General features: G+C 39.4%; 1 protein-coding gene across 2 annotated transcripts in view; it reads right to left on the reverse strand.

Annotated features, from left to right (window-relative positions):
• The window catches only part of LOC106934551 (muscarinic acetylcholine receptor M3-like), an 88,269-nt gene extending 73,202 nt beyond the window's left edge, over nt 1-15,067 (reverse strand). Inside the window, exon 1 of one of the 2 annotated variants that reach the window (XM_015014536.1) lies at nt 14,685-15,067. The gene's annotated coding sequence lies outside the window, so the exon portion shown is untranslated. Of the gene's footprint in view, nt 1-10,367; nt 10,440-14,684 lie in introns of those variants that run through there. The other variant, XM_015014545.1, reaches the window with a different exon arrangement.
• Between the last annotated feature and the right edge of the window lie 4,135 nt (nt 15,068-19,202).

The raw sequence follows: 19,202 nt of genomic DNA on the forward strand, positions 1-19,202 counted from the left end.
AGTCTTTTTACCCAACAAAAAAAAATGTGAAAAAAAAAAAAAAAAAAAAAAACATTTGGTAACACTTTATTTGAAGGGGTGTGCATAAGACTGACATGACACTGTTATAAACATGACATAACTCCTGTCATGAACACAAAGAAGTTTATGACAGTTGTCATGAAGTGTCATTCGGTGAATAATGACACTTTCAATGCAAAGTTTCTCTAAAAGTTGCATTAAAAATGCCAACTTTGCATAATTTTGTAAATTATGATCATTTATTGCAAAGCTGGCATTTTTAATGGACTTTCAATGCAACTTTTAGAGGAACTTTGCATTAAAAGTGTCATTATTTACCAAATGACACTTCATGACAACTGTCATAAACATTCATAAAGACTTCTTTATGGTCATGACAGGTGTTATGTTATGTTTATGACAGTGCCATGTCAGTCTTATGCACACCCCTTCAAATAAAGTGTTACCCATCGTTTACAATAAAAAAAATTATTTAAAAAAGTCAGTGGGTATGAAGGCCTAAACAAGAAAACTGATCTGTTGTGTTTGATAAAATGTTCCGATGTCATTTGTTTGTCTACAAAATGATTAAACAAAAGTGTTTAAAACAAGTTTGGACATTGCACCATCCACTGATTGTACTCACTGTTCCTTGCAAGGTTGCCCTAAAGCCCAGTGGCGCAAAAAAGGGGATATGCAGCGCATGCAACGCATAGGGGCGCAGCACCAGAGGGGGCGGCGCGCCGATTATGTTTTTCCTTACACTTCAGCGCGCCTTACGCTCCTTCACCTCGCGCACGTGACGAGGTAAATGTAGCGAGTTTTACCCTTCATGTAACTTTGCCTTGGGGGCTTGTAGAGCGAGAGTATGTTTTCCACACTCTTTCAACCTTCCTTCAGGGGAGAGGGGGCTGGGGGGCGCCGATTTATGTTTTCGCATCCACCTGAATAATGTGTAGTTGCGCCACTGCTAAAGCCTAATGCAACTTAGACAACAACACTTGTTTTCACACTCGGGGACAAAGCCGGAGCACCGTGAATAACTCAGATACACACAGGAAGAGAAGGCAAACCCCGTCCAGAAGACCCCAACCCAAGACTCAAACTCACTACCTTAGACATGCGCCTTGTTTCCACTGACAGCACGGGTTGGTGAGGGTTGGTAGACTGAATTAACAATCAGGAGATTTTTGAAATTTGAAATTTGACATTTTCCATACACCAACAAAACATTTAGTTGTTGCCAAAAAAGTGCTTGGACTGTTTCTAGAGGTAGTAAAGACCCAAATGGAAGTACAAGAAATACAAAAACGTGCAAAAGGAGAATATTACACAACAGGACAGCTTTAAAATTGATTTAAATGCTTCGTAGATGCTGAGAAAAAGCCTCACAGTGACTACAGAGAGATAAACAGCAATAACAAGGAGAGATATAAATGCAAACGTAAAATCCTCAAAAAGCAAGTCAAAGCAAGCTACACACAACTTAAGATTCCCAGAACATATCTGTTTGTAGCTGCCTCAGTTTTGTGTGTTACATCCCTCCCCTCCCCCATTGAATTCATCTTCTTTAAACCAGCTTTGAAATGAAATGCAAAACAAATTTCATATGAAAATTTGTGCCCACTCCAGAAATATATGAAATCAATCACCGGAATAATGATAAAGTAATTCAAAGATCATAAAAAGGTCTGAAAGTTTAATGGAGCAGTGGTGCTGACACAAGTTAATGGCAAGAAATGTTAACAAATCTGCTCTGTGCCTCCCCATCGACACAAACACAGATCCAAATCCAAATACACTCCTTCACAGTGAGCAGGTTTATTTGAAGCCGCAGAATCCCCAAACTACCAACTAAGATGGCACCTTGCTTTCTTTAGTCTCCTGCCAGTTCTGCCACAACAGAAGCCCATCAAGTCCTACATCTCTCATTTTTGCCGTTTTCACTTGGACAGATCTACACTTTCATGCCAGGAATCTACAGAAATAAACCAAGCAGATTTTACCATTGTATTTTTATGTTTACAACACAGTTTTAGTTGGTTAAATATTAATAAATAATAAGGCCCAGTGACCTCTTTGTGGTGCCTGTATGTGCAATTAATAAGCCTCGCTCGGCTTATGATTACATTTCATTGAAACACAGAGGGTATCAAGCCAATAAACAGTCTCTCTAACATTAGCCATGCCAAAAACCTGTGTGTGGAAAAATGCCAGGCATTTCTATCCATTCTCTCTCTCTCTCTCTCTCTCTCTCTCTCTCTCTCTCTACCTCTATCTCTCCCTCTCTTTTTCTCCCTCCCTCCCTCCCTCCCCTGCTTCTGGACTGCAGCTTATCCCAAAGACACCACTGTAGCTCATGTATTCATGGAAGACGTTTCAGTAACATTCTTGGGGATAGTTTTTAATTAAGTTTGGACAAACAGACAAATGAGGACCGGTTCTAAAAAGTAGCTCGCCGACTCACGTCATTGTAATTCTCCAACAAAAGCTTTCATATTGTGCCAAGTTACTCAAATTCCTGCAACGATCTTCAGTCTTATCTCTCGGTTAAGAGGAGGTAATCCTCGGAGATGTGTTAAAGGTTTGCACAAAAAAAACTTGAGAGGTTCGAAGATAGCAGGTGCATCAATCTGGCAGTCACTTAGTAAGCGAAGGGAATGTGACTCCAGAGACTGAATCAAAACAGTGGGTCTGAATGCAATTATTTAATTCCTCTTTTCCTAATTAAAGGTTTAAGAGTCACTAATTACGCTGCACTGTGACTGCCTTTTTGTCGCTGTGGTTAAGAAGACTCGTTTTCTCCGTGGCAGCTTGTTGTCAAGCTGGCATGTAGAGTGCAAGGCAAATTAGCCACAATGTAGCTGTGTTGTTGGTTAGCCCATCTCTCCCCGAGAGTACTCCTCCTGAAAAACATCCTCAGGTTCAGCCAGTAACAGCTTCATAACTCTGAGACCAACCTGAATAGATTTATTTATGTTATGTAGAGAAAAAGACATAAAAAACCTTCTAAAACTGACCTTTTTATTTACAAGTCATGAGCCTGAAGTGAAAGTGAATAAACTTTCATTTGGCTGTCACTTTTTCTGACACCATTGAACATGGTGTTAATTTCCTTCATTGACATTTCTGCCATTATTCTGTCATCGGTCTAGTTAAATCATCTAAAAATAAGAAAGAATATTTTTGAAAGCTACAGGGCCTTGTGAAAGCATTCAAGTCTTCTAAGCTTTGTCAAATTTTCTCAAATTACAACCACAAACTTTCAGGTTTATCATTCAGATTTAATGTCATAGAGCAATAATAAAAAATAAAAATAAAAAAAAACTAAACGCACCAGCAAGATCAGAGGTAATTTTGTGAAGAAGTTCAATCTAAAGCAGTAGCTGTTGACAACTGATAGGACACCTTTCAAACCAGGATCTGTAAATAAAAACAGCATGATACAACTGGAAGCCAACCTAGACTCCTAAATCGACAGGTCTGGCAAGGACGACATTAATGAGAGAAGAAGCCAGGAGGGTCATGCTAACTCTGTAGGAGCTGCAGCGATTCACAGCTGAGGTGGCAAAACCAGTTGACATGGCAAATATTAACTATGCAATATATAAAGATGGCCTTTATGTGAGAGCTTGATAGAAAGTCAGGGGAAGTACTGTTGCTACATACAATTTCTTTTTGAGTACATTTTTGAAAAACATGCATTATTTTCATTTCTCTTCACAATTGTGCTACTTTGTTTTGGTATATTTCTTAACCCCCCCCCCCGCCCCCCCCCAAAAAAAAAAAAAAAAAACACACTATAAGAGAACACACTATAATATAGCAGATTATTATCAATATCTGATCCAGTCCTTAGTTAAGTGCTGGAAGGAATAGCTAAACATACAGAATGTACAGAAGAAACACCAATATAACTTTCAAACGATTAAGGCAACAAACAATACTATTGTTTTTTTTTTTTTTCCATTTAGGTTAACAAACCAAGACAGCATCTCTTCCTCCTCCAGATTGCGATCAGATGTTTTTCTTGTTGCACTTCCGAAAAAGACACTTTAAAACCCCCAAAGGAGCATCGTCCACATCTGTGTCCCTTTTGTCTAATTTTGCTCTCCGTTTTCAACTCATCCAATACGAGTAACCAACCGTGCCGCTCAAGATAACAAAATATTGACCCAAACACCTCTTTAGGCACAGCCTGACAAAACAAAAACAAAGTGGAACAAAATTATTTCCACTCCCTTGGGTTGCTTCAGACTCATGTAAGTGTCATGTTGCCTGAAGGCTGAGGCTCTAGCTGGCTTAGAGTAATTTTTACTCCCCATAGTTCAGCCAGAGGGGTTTGCTCTAAAATCTTGCCCAAGTCTGGCATAAGTTACCAAACTCCCTGTTCCTTTTCTAAAATGTCAGTCAAACAAAGGAAAGACGAATACTTAAAGGCAGATGCTGAACCAGTCGCTCTTTAAGAACGCCACAAATTGCCTTGCTCCCGCCTGCTTCATTGAGAAACATTAAGCAGCAAAGTGGCTTTTTTTCAGTTTGCGCCGCTCCAACTTTGTTGCCTGGTGGGAAGCTGATATTGCTGCGACAAGCACTAAGCTACACAAAAGGCAACCTTCAAGCCTCATCAAGCATGGGAGCAGAACAGCCCAACCTGAGATGAATTAATCAGCCGAATGGCTACAATAAAAAAAAAAAAAAAACAGTTTATATGAAGTTTACATGTTAACTGTAGTATTAAAGACCAATAATCGATCCCCAAAGCATGAGTGAAACATCTGGTGCAGTGGTTAATTTTGCCGCTCAGGGACAAGGAAGAGCAGATGCTTTTCCTAAAAGGCACATAAGCACTAATGTGTGTGATTTCAGCTAAATATTTACGTCACAAGGCAGTAAAAGTTGCTATTAACTCCTTACCTGCCACCCTCAAAAAGCTTACACGCAAGACAATGGGGCAGTGTCATCATGACAGTTAAGAGGTAAATACCCTACATTCGTGTTAGAGACACGAATTAAGTCATAAAAAGAAAATCATAACAAACCAACCTTCAATGAAATGCTGCAGAGTAAGACTTTAAACCGCAGAACACAGTTTTGTCCATGTACTACGCTGAATTTCTGCAAAACGAATCACAGCCAAATCTTCTAAGACCTTATTAAGTGCAGCTGGCAACTGCTCCACATAGCTGAAACGAGTTGGCAGAGGCTCCTATCAGCAAGTTCAAATCCCTCTAAAAATGTTCCTGCTCATCCTTCGAAAACTGCATGGCATTGTGAGGGAGCTCTGCGAGCGTCCTTGCTCTCGATCCACAATTACGATCACGTCATTAGAGCATTCAGTCTCTGTTGTGCTACATACTGCTCCTCAAGGAGTTTTTAATTAGTTCTTCAGAATCGGATCGCTCACTTTGTTTAATGGCATAACAGGTGTCGGATAAAAACAAATTGTCTTTCACTGTGTAAAGCAAGCGTGACCACGAGATTAGACGGATGTATCCGACTTGTCAACAAGTTGGCCTTTGTACAGGCAGCATTAGGAAATATTGGGTTATGTTTGGGATTGAGACACAGTAACAAAAATGTGACTTCGGAAAAGATACATTCAGCTGGAAACAAAGTTATATTTAGAGAAAATGAAACGTTTAATAATACACAAGAATGCAGAACAGACACATCCCACTATTTTGAGATGTTGTTTCCTGTCACTGTTTTTGTTCTTCCGTTTTGTAACAGTCAGATGCGTTATTGGCTTTGTTTTGTTTTTGTTTTTTTGACAAGTTAGAGGTTCTTTCAATTGGGGATGTCTGGATCAGTACTTATGTTAGATATACACAAAGAAAAAAAAAACGTCAAGAAAGGGATTTGCATTTGCATAGCCTTTATATTTAAGAGGGAAAAAAATATCAGGATATAATTTGTGATTTATCCTAACAATAAACTCAGATTGACCACTTTTATCATCTATAAAAACTGACAGCAAGACTGAATTACTTTTGCTGTTAAGTTCTCACTGTCTGACAAAGAAAGCACAAATAAATATAAAATCATTTAAGTACCATTAAGTGACGACACTGCGTCCTGATTAGAAGCATAAATCTTCTACTGACCTAACTAGTTTACAGAGGAGATTATGCAATGATGAGTGAGTTTAATTTTTAGAGCCGTGTTTGTTTTAGGAGCTCTGATGTTCTTCCTCGACAGTTTTACTGCCAAAGATTTAAATAGGACTGCGCAGACACTAATGGATAAAAAAAAAGAAAAAAAGGTTGGTATCACTTTTGAGTTAGACAATCCAGGGTATGAAATGTACTTGAATAGACCATAAAAACACATCTATTTGCTCTGGTCAGAGAGACCTGTCAAAACAATATGAGTGTATTGTCACGTCTCAAATGATGTGCATAGTTTTGAAGTGGTTGAATGCGGCAGCCAGCTGGATTTGGACATTTTGCTGAGTTTTCTCTCGTGCCGGTGACAATTCAGCTTGACCTTGTTTCAGGTGAGTACGTCAGTAAAGTGCAGAGCGAGCTGCGTACCTTTTGGCTGTCGAAAAATGTGTGTGCTGGCATAATGTTGTGGTTCAGTCCACCTTTCTTTCTCCCCTGTACCTCCACAAAACTTTGACATTGCTGGCCATTTGGGTGACCAAAACACAAAAGCTTTGTGGCGAAACTTTTTTAAAATCAGCATAAAACAGCCTTTAAGCAGCTTTTGTAGAGTGGTGAGTTAAATATTAAGAAATAACTTGACAAATATGACTATCTTGAGAGACAGTTATACAATCGCCAGGTAATATTTTAGATCTAAAGACAAACAGTAGGTCTTAATAACTAACCCAAAGCAAATACAAGGTTACAGGTGATTGGAGTCATTAGAAACTGGAGGTTCGCCTTGGATTTGCCCTTCAAAGACCTGACATGGACTTGGAAATAAAAATACTTTTAAACATCTCTTGTCGGGGGGTGCAGCAACACCAACAAAGAGCTGTCTAAAGATATGCTTGGTCTGATTAAGACCATTTACAAAACACCTCAAGATATTGTTTTCAATGTGGATGTTGCTTCTTTCAATCCATTTTAGGTTTACTTCTATAATTCTATGAATCAGTTTTGGCTTACAATAAATATACTTTTGCTTCTGAAAATGATTTTTTTTTTATGCTACTGCCTAATGAAATGTAGCATTTTCTGACGTGCCGAGGTGCTTCGGTTATTACCCATGCCATCGTCTTGCTTTTCTCCACTGCATCACAAGCATAAAAGGCGTATGAAACAAAGACAGATGAAATGATAAAATCATTTGTTAGATTTCCACCACACACCTGTCTCTGCAACAACTTAAAATGTGATTTTGTGAGGCTATGCTTTCATGGCCAGCGCCCGCTGTGCAATTCACCTTGGTTGAAACGCGCTTGATGAGCTGTATTACAAAAGCGAGTGGGAGTTTGACAGAAACAAACAAATGGAGGTAAAAAGGGGTGCAGTAGATATTTTTCCCATCTAACGTGGAAAACGTTTCATGGCAGAACCCTAAAAACCCGTACGCGATGATAACTGCAGAAAAAAATTTGTGTTGACAGGAACCTAATGATATAGCAGGATGTAATCTTGTTTTATGCTGGAGAAATTTGACTTCAAACACTTTCAATTTTGTTTTAGATCAGACTCTTGTTTTGACATTAGTTGGGTTCATCTGCAATCATCTCATCCTGACAATGGAAAGATAGCCTTACAGTTCCAATGAATGTCAAATCAACACTTTTGATCATAGTGATTGGAGTTTTTTTGTTTTTAAATATTACAGAAGGATTAAAATTGATTCAGTGTCTGTATTTGAGTGATATATGAATTTATTGATGATATTTTGTGATTCACAGCATACGGGTAAAAGTCTTGAGGCAGATCATTTTGGGTAACAATGATCACTCAGTGCCACTCCATTGATTTGCACTGACCTTTCCTACTGTAAACACAATAAAGTCCAAATAGCCAAGAGACGAGACACCCCACAGAGTCACAGATTCCTCAAGTCCCTTTACTTGAGGCTTCGGGAACAATGACTCATGTGAATACTTCTCTTTTTTTTTTCTTCTCAAAATCAATGCATATTCGTGTCACTAAGATGTAGTAATAGCATCTTGCTAATCATTGTCATTTATTTATGCTGTCGATGGGTTAAAATTCTCTCATTGATCAAACTTTGTCTTCCCATGTTAACTGACAAAAGTCAACTCTTTTTTGACTTATTGTTTTTACGTTGTTTACATGTCTTCCATTTTCCATACCGACAAAAACACATTCAACTAAGCCAGCCAAAAGTTTAATGCAAGCCACACAGAGCAGTCACGGATGGCTAATGCGTTATTCTTTTTCTTACTTTAGATGTCAAGTACGTGTCAAAAACGTACCATGGCGCTCACTGAGCAATAACTTTTAATAGAACAGAATGAAAGAAAGGAGTTTTAAACATTTGGGTGAATAAAATCCTACAATCAGGCATTTGGAAGCGACGACTTCCTTGGTCAGACACTCAGCTGGAAATGTGCTGCTGCTCCTTCATACATGATCTGCCTCACGCTCCACACAATGTAAACATCTTCTGTCAATGTGGACAGGAGGTCTATTTAAGATACAAGCATCTTGGTCACAGGCTACTACTTCTCCTTGTGGTGTCTACACCTTTTCAGCCCGTTCACAACCCACACCTCGACCTGCTGTCTCTAAAGTATCTGTAATCCTCTCCTCCGTGTCATAGAGGTTATTTAGGGCTCATGATCAGGGAAATATATGATGGAAGAGTAGATACCAAATGCATAACATTCAGTTAGGATTTACTTCACATTTATTGTTCTATTTTCTGGTCTTTAGAGTTTACCTTCGTCCCCAGCAGCCCCTCACCCACACTCTGAGTGCCTGCTCTTTAATTGTGTCATTTGCAAGTTTTCAAGGTTTGCAGAGAAATTTGAAAGTCAAACCAATAACACATTCAATCGCAACACGTAAAACTGCATCCGCCTTCTCTTTTATAAAAGACAAAAGTGATAGTTCCATCGCAGACTTTACTAAATATTTCCCACATCAGACAAAAAAAAAAAAAAAGTCTGTTTGCACAGAACAGAGCTGCGGTGAGACAAGCATACCAGAATTTGCATTTCATAACAAAACATTTCTCATGAAATAGCCGTGATGGGTTGGCCCAAACTTCAGCATGCACAATTTGAACTTTAGTATACCAAGCTCAGTATGTTAGTGCACGCCTGCTAACTTTTTTCTTTTTTTTTTTTGTTGATCAATGTCTCTTTGTCTCAATGGGCCTCCACTGGCAACAATGACAGGCAACTTGTTATCAATTTATTTTCTGAGAACAGATGAAGAGTAACACACCGTTAGCAGTCATTCATGGGGCATAAACGAGTTTGCTTTCATCGACGGAGCAGCAGAGAGTGAGGCAGTGTGAGAAAACCAGTGGCACATAACGGAGGGGGGTTAGCAAAAGCAAAAAAAAAAAAAAAAAAAAGACTAACTACAGACTCAGAGGGAAGAAAGGGAATAAACACGGGCCAAGACTGACAACCCTGGAGGAGCCTAAAAAAAAAAAGGGGGAAACATCAATCCAAGCAAGGATTGCAGTGGAGTGAACAAAGACTTTGTATACATAATCAAACTAAATGCAAATAGCAGTACCTGCTTCTGAAATGTGGTCTGTTTGTTAAGGCAACATTTATGGCCACAGTGGACAAATTCAAACATGCATGCTGTGAGATGTACTGTACACGAAGCTTCGTTTTCTGCTTCTTCATTTCCTGCTCAGTGCACGACACTTGAACTGTAACCGACTCGCATTGTCTTAATCTGTGTGTAAATTGTTGTTTGCTCGACGTGCACAATTTCCGGAGGTCAACACAAACCACCTGCGCTATTAGCAGCTGCAAAGTTGCTACCTTATTGCTCCCAATAAGTGGCAGAAGTTAAGACAATCTGCAAAGGTCAGGGAGTGATAAATGTCACTTTAGAATGCATCTCGTGTTAGCAATGAAAGACTGAATTGCATCCTCAAGGCACAATATTCGCCAGTAATAAAACAATAAAAGCACGGGAAGAAAAAAGAAAAAAAATCAAAGAAAAACATCATCTTCTTGTCAAGATATTATTTGCAGTTGGAGCCTGTAAAGCCATGCCCAAACCTCTTCATCAACAGCCACATTAAATATGCAGCCTTTCTTCTGTCTAAGACATCTAAAACGTCAAGCTCAAGTCTGCTTCTGTCTTCCCAGCACTGCGTCTCTGAGGCAAAGCAGGCGCCATGAATATGGGACAACAGTAGCTGCCCAGAAAGTGTAGACAAAGACATGGAGGCAAAGCACTCACCTCATAAGGCTTTACTGTAATCACACCCTCCGGCAGCACGTCTGCTCAGCACAGGAACAACAGGAGACGGGAGAGGGAGGCTGCATAAACACAGCTGTTTATGGGAAACTTAATTGAGAGGATGGTGATTGACAGCCTTCTATCCAAAGCTAAAAAAACAACAACAAAACAACAACAAAACACACCTTATTCTGTCAGCTCTGTTGGAGATAACAAAAGAAAAAAATGAATAAATAAATAAATAAATAATAATACTAATAATAATAAAAATCCTCCCCAGCTGAGACATTTAAAGGCCAGCTGCTGGGATACTTTTTATGCAGTTGTTTTAATAATTGAGCTGAAGATGGAAAAGTTTGAGCCCGTGTGCCGTCTAAAGATAGACACTGCGCTTTGCTTTGTTGTCTTCTGCATGGCTGTGAAAGTGGATTAAACGGGCTTTAACATCAAGACGAGCTCTAATGAAACCCAATGGGGGAGTTAGCCTTTCTGTTTGGCCAGCTGACTCCTGTAAAATACCCATCACTGTCTCCTGCTGCATGCTCTTGAAGCAGGCTGCTGGTGCCAGAGAGCATCCAGCCTAATGACCGTGCTGCACAGATTTGTAAAAGTAATCAAACCTCCTGATTTCTAATGTTTCCATTGGTTTTAGTGGGATTCTAGGTAAATGTGTAGCATGCCTACTGGAAGTACTTTGCAAATTAACATGTTGCAAACATGTCTCTACAGCTTTGAACCTATAGACTGATTTGTTTTGTGCTTCTTCTTTTTTTTTTGCCCATCCTTCTTTTCAAAACAGCTAAAGCTAAGTCAAATTGCATTCTGAGCATCTGTGAGCATTAATTTCCAAGTCTTGTCTCAGATTTCCAGTGGCTCAAGAGAGGCAGGGGTCCTTCATGTAACCGATGGGTTGCCAGTTCAAAATGCTCATCTCAGTCGGTTTTGTTGTTGTGTCCTTGAGCAGGACACTTCACCCGCTTTGCCCTGCTGGCGGTGGACAGAGGGTCCGGTTGCGCCGATTAAATGGCAGTCTCACTTCTGTCAGTCTGCCCAAGGCCGTCTGTGGCTACAACGTAGCTTACAGCCATCAGTGTGTGAATGTGTAGTTTAAATCCCGTTGGAGTCCTTGGATTTAATAAAACACTGTACTTTTGACTGCATGTTTACGGTCACTGCCCTGCTGTAGGGGGAACATTTAACCTTCTTAAGGTCTTTTGAACCTCAGGGCGATTTTCCTCCTGTCCACCCATCAATGCTGACTAGTTGACCTGCCACTAAATTAAAAAATGCCCTGAGATTGAACTTGCTGCCACCATGTTTTACCGTGGAGATGGTACATTCAAACTGCTGTAGCCACATTTGCCATGGCCTCTAATTGGCTAATGGCAAACTTTGAGACTGTTGGGTTTTTTTCCAACAACTTTTTTTTTTTTCTTGCCGTTCTTCGATAAAGGCCAGATTTTTAGACTCACCGTTGCTCTATTAAGAGGTTCTATGGTCTGCTATATCTGCAGGTTGGTTCTCTTAATAATAAGCTACACCTGTGAGTGCAGGTGGACGACCATGGATTGTAGTGCAATACTTTCTTTCCCTCATGACTGACTGGACAGTGTTTTGTGAGATGTTCAAAGCTTTGAATATTATTTTTATAACCTTAATACCTGGACACACTCTGCAAGAACAGAGAAGTCTCTCTTCTCTGCCAAAATAATATCACTCTGTTCTTGCAGCACTGCTTTTGAAGTTCTTGCAGCTTCTCCTGGACTCTCCGTCAAACAGAACAAATATTATATACACCATTTGCCGTAGGAGTGACCTGTGAGGACTACTCAAGAGTACCTAGCTTGAGTTCTTGTGAAGCATGGCCTGTTTGAACTTTGTTCTTGTTCTTGTCACCTTAAATAAAAGATAAAAGTTTCTTTCTCAATATGTATTGGCCTCAACACACTGCTTTAAACTTCTGCACAGACTCGTTCACTTACTTTCTCTCGCAGAACAGCTGTATTTATACTGAGATTCAATCGCACAAGGTTGGGCTCTGTTTCTAATTAGGCACCTTCTGATTGTGGTAGGATATCCTGGATTTTATTAAGAGGTATCAAAGTAAAGGGAGCTGAACAAATGAACACGATTCATATCAGATGGTTATTTTTATACAGATGTGGAAAAAAGAAATGTTTCGCTTTCCTTAAATACCAGCAGACATATACAGATACTCTTGACACTGGCTCCTGGTAGTTTTTAGAACACATTTTGAAGTATTCATACGACTACTGCGCAATACTGAATACTACAGTATTCACACTATACACTGCTACTGAGCATTAAGTAGCCAGCATCTGGTTATCTAAGGCAGCCTTTGATTCCAGACTAAAATCTTAAGGTGGGCAGAATATTTCAGCTTGAGGCTCCAAGGCTGCAGAAAAGTTTGCCTCCAAGACACTGCTTTGATTCTGCAGATGTGTTAATAAAGCAGCTGAAATCCATTCTGATTTGAGCTTGGTATACTGTTTGTTACTTCATTTTTCAGAAAGGCACGTTTCCTCGAAGGAAGCTCTTAAATGTGTTGTGCTTAATTTGTGGGATGTTGAATTTTATGGTTGTAACATGACAAAAGCTGATAAAGTCTAAAAGGACTGAATACTATCTTCTTTGCATATTTTTTTTAAATTAAGTTTACTATCTGAAGTGAAGCTTGGCGTTTAAAAAAAAAATTGCCTCAGACTTTTGGTTTTGCTTTTCAAATATCAAAAAGATGACGATCTTGCTGGAACAGTGAGACACGTTAACACATTTTGTCTACTGAAGAGCCACAGCTGCAGACAACAAGCACAAGCCAACCTAAAATTCATTCTACAAATCCATCTGAATCCCATTTGTTTGTCCCACAAAATAGAGAGCATCCAAAGATATGTAGTTTTTACATCCACAGTCTGTGAAAACCAACGCATCAGTGCAGTCTGGGGAGGCAGCACCCACGTAGAACAACACATAGAGCAGAGACTGAAGGCAAACAACATTCTCATCCTGCACTGAGCCATCCAGACCTCTGTCACAAGGGTCGGCGCTCTCACTGTCCTGCCCTCCACCCACAGCCCATTTGCGAAAGTCATCACCGTGATCAATACAATAACTTCGGCTCCCCTTCAAGCACAACAAAACTATCTATCAAAAGAAGAAAGCCTAAAAATATATATATTATTGACCACAGCTCAAACAATACATCACTCCTTGAAAGCTCTATTGTGTTTTCTCCTTCACATGTCTTTTTTTTTTTTTTTTTTTGGGGGGGGGGACTCCCCTCTGCTATGTTTCTCACCAGAAAATGCAGGCAAAGTCGTAATATCCCTCGCCCCCAGTTTACACCTTAACGGGCCTTACCTTACCTTCACTAAGGCACAAACTTCATTTCACAGCTCTGCAAGCAAGGATTTGGAAAGGAATACACCTTAATTGTGTGTGTTTGTGCAACACAATTCAACTCAGAGCCACAGAGGTTCACAGTCACGGTGTAATGCTTTGTGATTTATGCACAACTACTGGAAATGTCAAACTAGCACCCTGGCTTCTGTTGTGAAGAATAACTGCTGGCCAGAAGGAAAATATTTGTACCATGGCACAGATGCCATTCGCTCTGCTCTCGCTCGTTATGCAGCACAATGTCAAAGAACCCCCCGTCACATTCCTTCACATTGCCATCTACGGCCTTCATAAATAAGCAATAAGACTAATACATGAAAACCATACACTTGCCATGTAAGGAGACCATTAATTTTCTGCACGGTCCGAAGCTAAGCAGAGAGAGAGAGAGAGAGAGAGAGAGAGAGAGAGAGAGAGAGAGAGAGAATACGCAACTTTTAATACTTTCCCCCCCTAATAATGATAACTTTCACTTTTATTTATTCAAAAGAGTAACGCATTCATCTTCTTTTTTTTTAGTGTTTCCAATTAACTTCACAAAATACTACTCTCTGCGTCGTATTTTGGGAGAAGCAACAGAGCGCTGAGGGATGGGCAGGGATGGAAGCACCGGGGGGAATCAGCAGCAGCAGCGGCGGCACTTGTTTGTCAAACTTGCAGTCGAATAAAAACGGATTACATGGAGTTTGGTGTAAATAACCTGCGCGAAGCTCTATCCCTTTAGACTCATCCAAAAACAAAACAAAAAAAAATCAGATAATGTGACACCTCTCAGCAAGTTTTTAAGTGCGTCGAGGAAAATTTGGCACATTTACGCAGCTTCTGGAATCGGTTCTGTTGTACCACACGTCAAAACGAATCGCTTTCACTCAGTAATTCTAAACTTTCGTTACTTACCTCACATCAGTCATTAAAGTCAGCGGTCGCATTCAGCAGAAGCAGAAGATAAAATGACAATCCATTCAAACTCCCCAGTCCGTGTTTTTGGCTCCGGTGGCTTCGCCGGAATTCCAGTACCGTCCGGTCACACACGAAGCGCTAGCGGCATCTCGCTGGCCAGGTTCTCCACCTTCCACGCTTGCCGAGCCCGTGGCTTAGGCGGGGATGAGAGGAGAGGAGCACAGTGGGATCTCCAAGGGCGCACGGGAGAGTCACTGCGTCAGGGTTGGCCAGGGGGAGCTGTGACGTACCGACAGGTGGCACACCAGTCGGATAAAAACAGTTCGGCTTCATTCATGGGCAATGGCTCTGGGGAGGCGAACCGAAAAACACATTCAGCCAGACAAGCAGAGTCTTCCTTGTTTTAGCGCTTAAAAAAAAAAGGAAACGAAAACTACAATGAAGAGAGTTTTTAATTGAGGTCATATATCTTGACTGCGGTTTGGAGAAAATAAAACAAATGGCGTCATTTCAAACAATTGATTACGCACAAGACAACACGGAGAGTATGTAATAATTATAAAACAAAGCAAAACGATATATATTTAGCTATTAAAATGGGATAGCAATTTAACTATATTCCACTTTAGATTTTAGTAAATATTTCTAAAATGAAATAAAGTATGTTGAACAGTTCAAAATGTAATTTGTTCAAATTAGTCATTTTGTTCAACACATTCATTCGCCAAATTAGTTTAACAAGCTGTTTATATGATTGTTGTACTCAAATTGTTCCAACTCAACTGAGCTGATTTTTCAGTTTATCTATATAGTGGCTGTTCATAATAGGTCTCATTTTAAGGCCGGTAAAATAAACTGATCTGATTTAGTCAGTTCAATCCAGTCATATCGATCAATAGAAATTAATAAATATTAGATTTCATGATACAAAGCAGTCAAACTCAGTTACTTACTTGTGCAAAGAAGCCCAACCAGATGCATGGAATCGAGATTGTACAGCAGTTCTTCCTCTCAAGACAGTGAAAAAGTTTTTACATAACGTCTTTAAATTTTTCAGCAATCCTTCTTACTGAGCACTTTTGAGGGAACGTCGGAAAAGAGAATTCCCTTTTCACGCAAAGGACCTCCAGCATAACTTGGCTCAGCGTGAGCGGCCATCTGCTCCAACCAAACTGGGGGTTTCAGAAAGACAGAGCAGACACTCGAGCAACATGGAAGCACTGTTCCAGGAGTTCTCTCTTCCTTAAAGAAAAAGTCAAGGGTTGTCGGCAGAAGTGGCTCTTTTATGTGGATAACTTGGTGGATTAATTATTGTAGTGTAAAGTGTTTTGGAGTTGTTGGACTTGATAAAAGCAGGCCGTTTTCCATTTACACATTACACTGTTGCATGAGAACACCATCCCATGTCTAGCATTATTGCAAATGATTTATATTCTAGATGGTCATTTTCTTGCTGGAAGGTGAACCTCTACCCTTCTGTCAAGTCCTTTCTCATCCTCTAACAAGTTTTCTTCAAAGAATGTTTTGTATTTTACCCAATCCATCCATCCAATGCTTTCCATAAACTGTGAGCAGCTTCCCTGTGCCTGCTAAAGGAAAGTCTAAGAATAATATAGTGCTAGTTTCATGCTGGGAATGGACAAAGTGCAATGTTAACTTTGCGTTTTGCACTGGTCAAAACAGAGCATCTTCTCTTTGCACCCCCTCCCCCCCACCCAGGCAAATGGCCAGATTTCTGGAATACATAACTAATAGCGGTCCCAGCTATGTTTTCTATAACTATTATTTTTTTCCCCCATTCCAATTAAGCACCACTTCACGATTTGCCTATCAGAAGAAAATAAAATCCCATGAAAACATTTTCAAGATGGCAAAAGTTCTAAATGTATGAATATTGTTTTTTTCAAGGCACTGTACATCTGGTGGCTGCAGGGATGTGGGAAATGAACCCTTCAAACAAAAGCTTCCTGCTCAGCGTCGTCACGGCAGCCCACTGGACTACATTTCCTGTCCCACTGCATGAAAATGCAGAATGGTGAGAGGTACCGAGCCAACTTCCACTAAAATATGCAATACTCCCGTCATCCTAACGCCGTGTAGACTGGTTGACACTCTACAAGCGCGTTTTCCCCCATCGGCAGTTGTTTTGCATCCTGTAAGAAAAGAGCCGCTTCTTTCCATCTGGATGGTCTGTGCATAAAAACTGTGTCTGCTGTAAATAAATGGGGAGGATAGAAAGTTGGTTTTATAGAGTTCAACTTGGGTTTGATGTAAACCAATGTAAATGTTTCAGTGACTGCAGGTGTGAAAATATATTTTTGTTGCAATATTGACATGAAAGGCAATTTATCCCCTTGTTGTGTAGCAGCAGCCAGACAGAAAACTCTGCAAGAAGATGCATCTAAAGTTATGGAGGAAAAGCTGCTGTTCATGAAGTTCAGCTTTTTTAATTTGCTATATTTTACCTTGCTAGTCAAGGTAAAATAAACCTTAAGTCATAAATAGTAAAAAAAAAAAAAAAAGTAAAGAAAACTCAACTCAAGGCAACAACACTTTCCATAGGTGCCTCCTGCAATTTCACACCGTCTGACTCCTGAAGAACTGCATGAACAGTCTGATAACAGAGTAACTGTCAACCACTGTGCTGAGATATCGCTTTAATTCTAATATGACCCGTTCAATCACCTCCTGAAAGGTGTAAGCAAAAACCGAAAACAAGGAATTTTAAACATTTGAATAAATGTTTACTTGCTCGGCATCTGATCAAGTCGGCTGAAGCTTTTGAGATTCTGCAGGCAGTCGGAGCTCCAGACAGTTAAGCTAAAAAAGATAAATCCTTTCTCAGATACATGCTTGTCCAATTCTATTATAGCCCACAGGGAATCACAGTCAGTGAAAAAGAGTAAAGAGCAAGAGGAGCTCAAGACTGCAAGGTAAAGATATGATCTGGGGGAAAAAAAAAATCACCACAAATGTTTGTTATACTAACTGCACAATAAAGCTATAAGGAATATGAGAACTGCCTAAAAAGGTCATCGCATTTCAGAGGCAGTTCAACTCACATTAGAACCAAAAACATACATTTTACACACAGGTGATATAAAAAAAAAATCCACATTTTCACTACAGAGAAATTATTTGTGAGATTTTTTTTCCTCTTTCTTATAAAAAAGGGACACTCTCCTGAGAAGCATTTTCCTTCACAGGGAAGTTTCCTTTGTCAATACTAAGGACACACCATGAATGATAACTGAAAATATAAAAAAAAAAAACACACAACTGAATTAGAACCCCCATGAATAGAAACTTTTAAGATTAGTTTATTAAGACGACAAATAATTATTTCATAACTTTTTGCACTTATAATTTCCTCAGTGCCACATGTGGATATTTTAAGGGTTTCCAGAGGACAATATTAGGAAACAAAGTAAGACTCATTTTATTTTTATTGTGGTTTTCTAAAATGTAGGATACGGCACATTTACCACTGTGTTGCATCAGTTTATTTTCAATAGACCATAAGAACTAATAAACAGAGGGGTGCAGTGGCTGTAAGTTAAAACGTGAAGGGTTTTCCTGTGGTGGCTCACATAATATTTCATTTGCTTATTTGTCGTTATCTTATTTTCCCTGTTCTATTTGTCTCATTTTGTGAGACAAGTGTAGTGGTAAGACGGCATCTACTGTGTTGCATTAATGCAGAGTTTATACATTGGTTGGCTGAAGTAAGAGTGAATATTTGACGACAATGAAACATCAAATAGAAAAAAAAAACAATTTTATTTGCAATTTTTGAATAATAAAATCAACAACATGAAAACTGCTTTAACCTTAAAGGATTTTCTTTTTGCTTAGAAATTATAGCCTCAAATACAGAGTGGTAGATGTGATTTCACAGTGTGAGTAATATCCAATCATTCTGCTCAAACCTTTGCACGGAGTGGCAAATTGAAACCACTAAAAGTAAAGAATCATATTTTTACTAGACCTTTAATATTAACAGAAGCGGCATTTACAAAATGAAAAATAAACGCTGCCATACATGTCTTGGGTTTGACCTCCAGCGGTGACGGCACACTAAAAAACAATCTCTCTTTGAATGTCTAGAGAGGAAGACAAATAAGTATCAAATGCACGTTTTCATAGAACCGCATTTGTGAATGTTTGTGCTGGAAAAATTAGAAGTCGTCATCCCAGGAGCAATTTCACCGCGTCTGTGTGTGTTGTTTTTGTCTGCATGCGACTCTTTTTGACAGAAGCAATATTTGCATACGAATACCAATAATGGGGAAAATTCTGAGGCAATCCCCACTCTGTTTTGCTGCTCTTCTATTATTCTCTAATTTTGTTTGGTTTTTAGACCCGCGCTGCTTATATCATGTCCAATGTTTTTCTTCTCTTCTTTTACAAGCAACCTTTCAGCTTTCTCATACCATAAATAAGTAAATCCTGTGTCTATTCCCAAAGAAATTTATTTTTATATATATATATATAAAAAAAAAAAATTCCCCTCTC

Source organism: Poecilia latipinna, unplaced genomic scaffold (genome assembly GCF_001443285.1).
Source record: "Poecilia latipinna isolate Pla-1442-1.1 unplaced genomic scaffold, P_latipinna-1.0 Scaffold69, whole genome shotgun sequence".
Taxonomy (NCBI): Eukaryota; Metazoa; Chordata; class Actinopteri; order Cyprinodontiformes; family Poeciliidae; genus Poecilia; species Poecilia latipinna.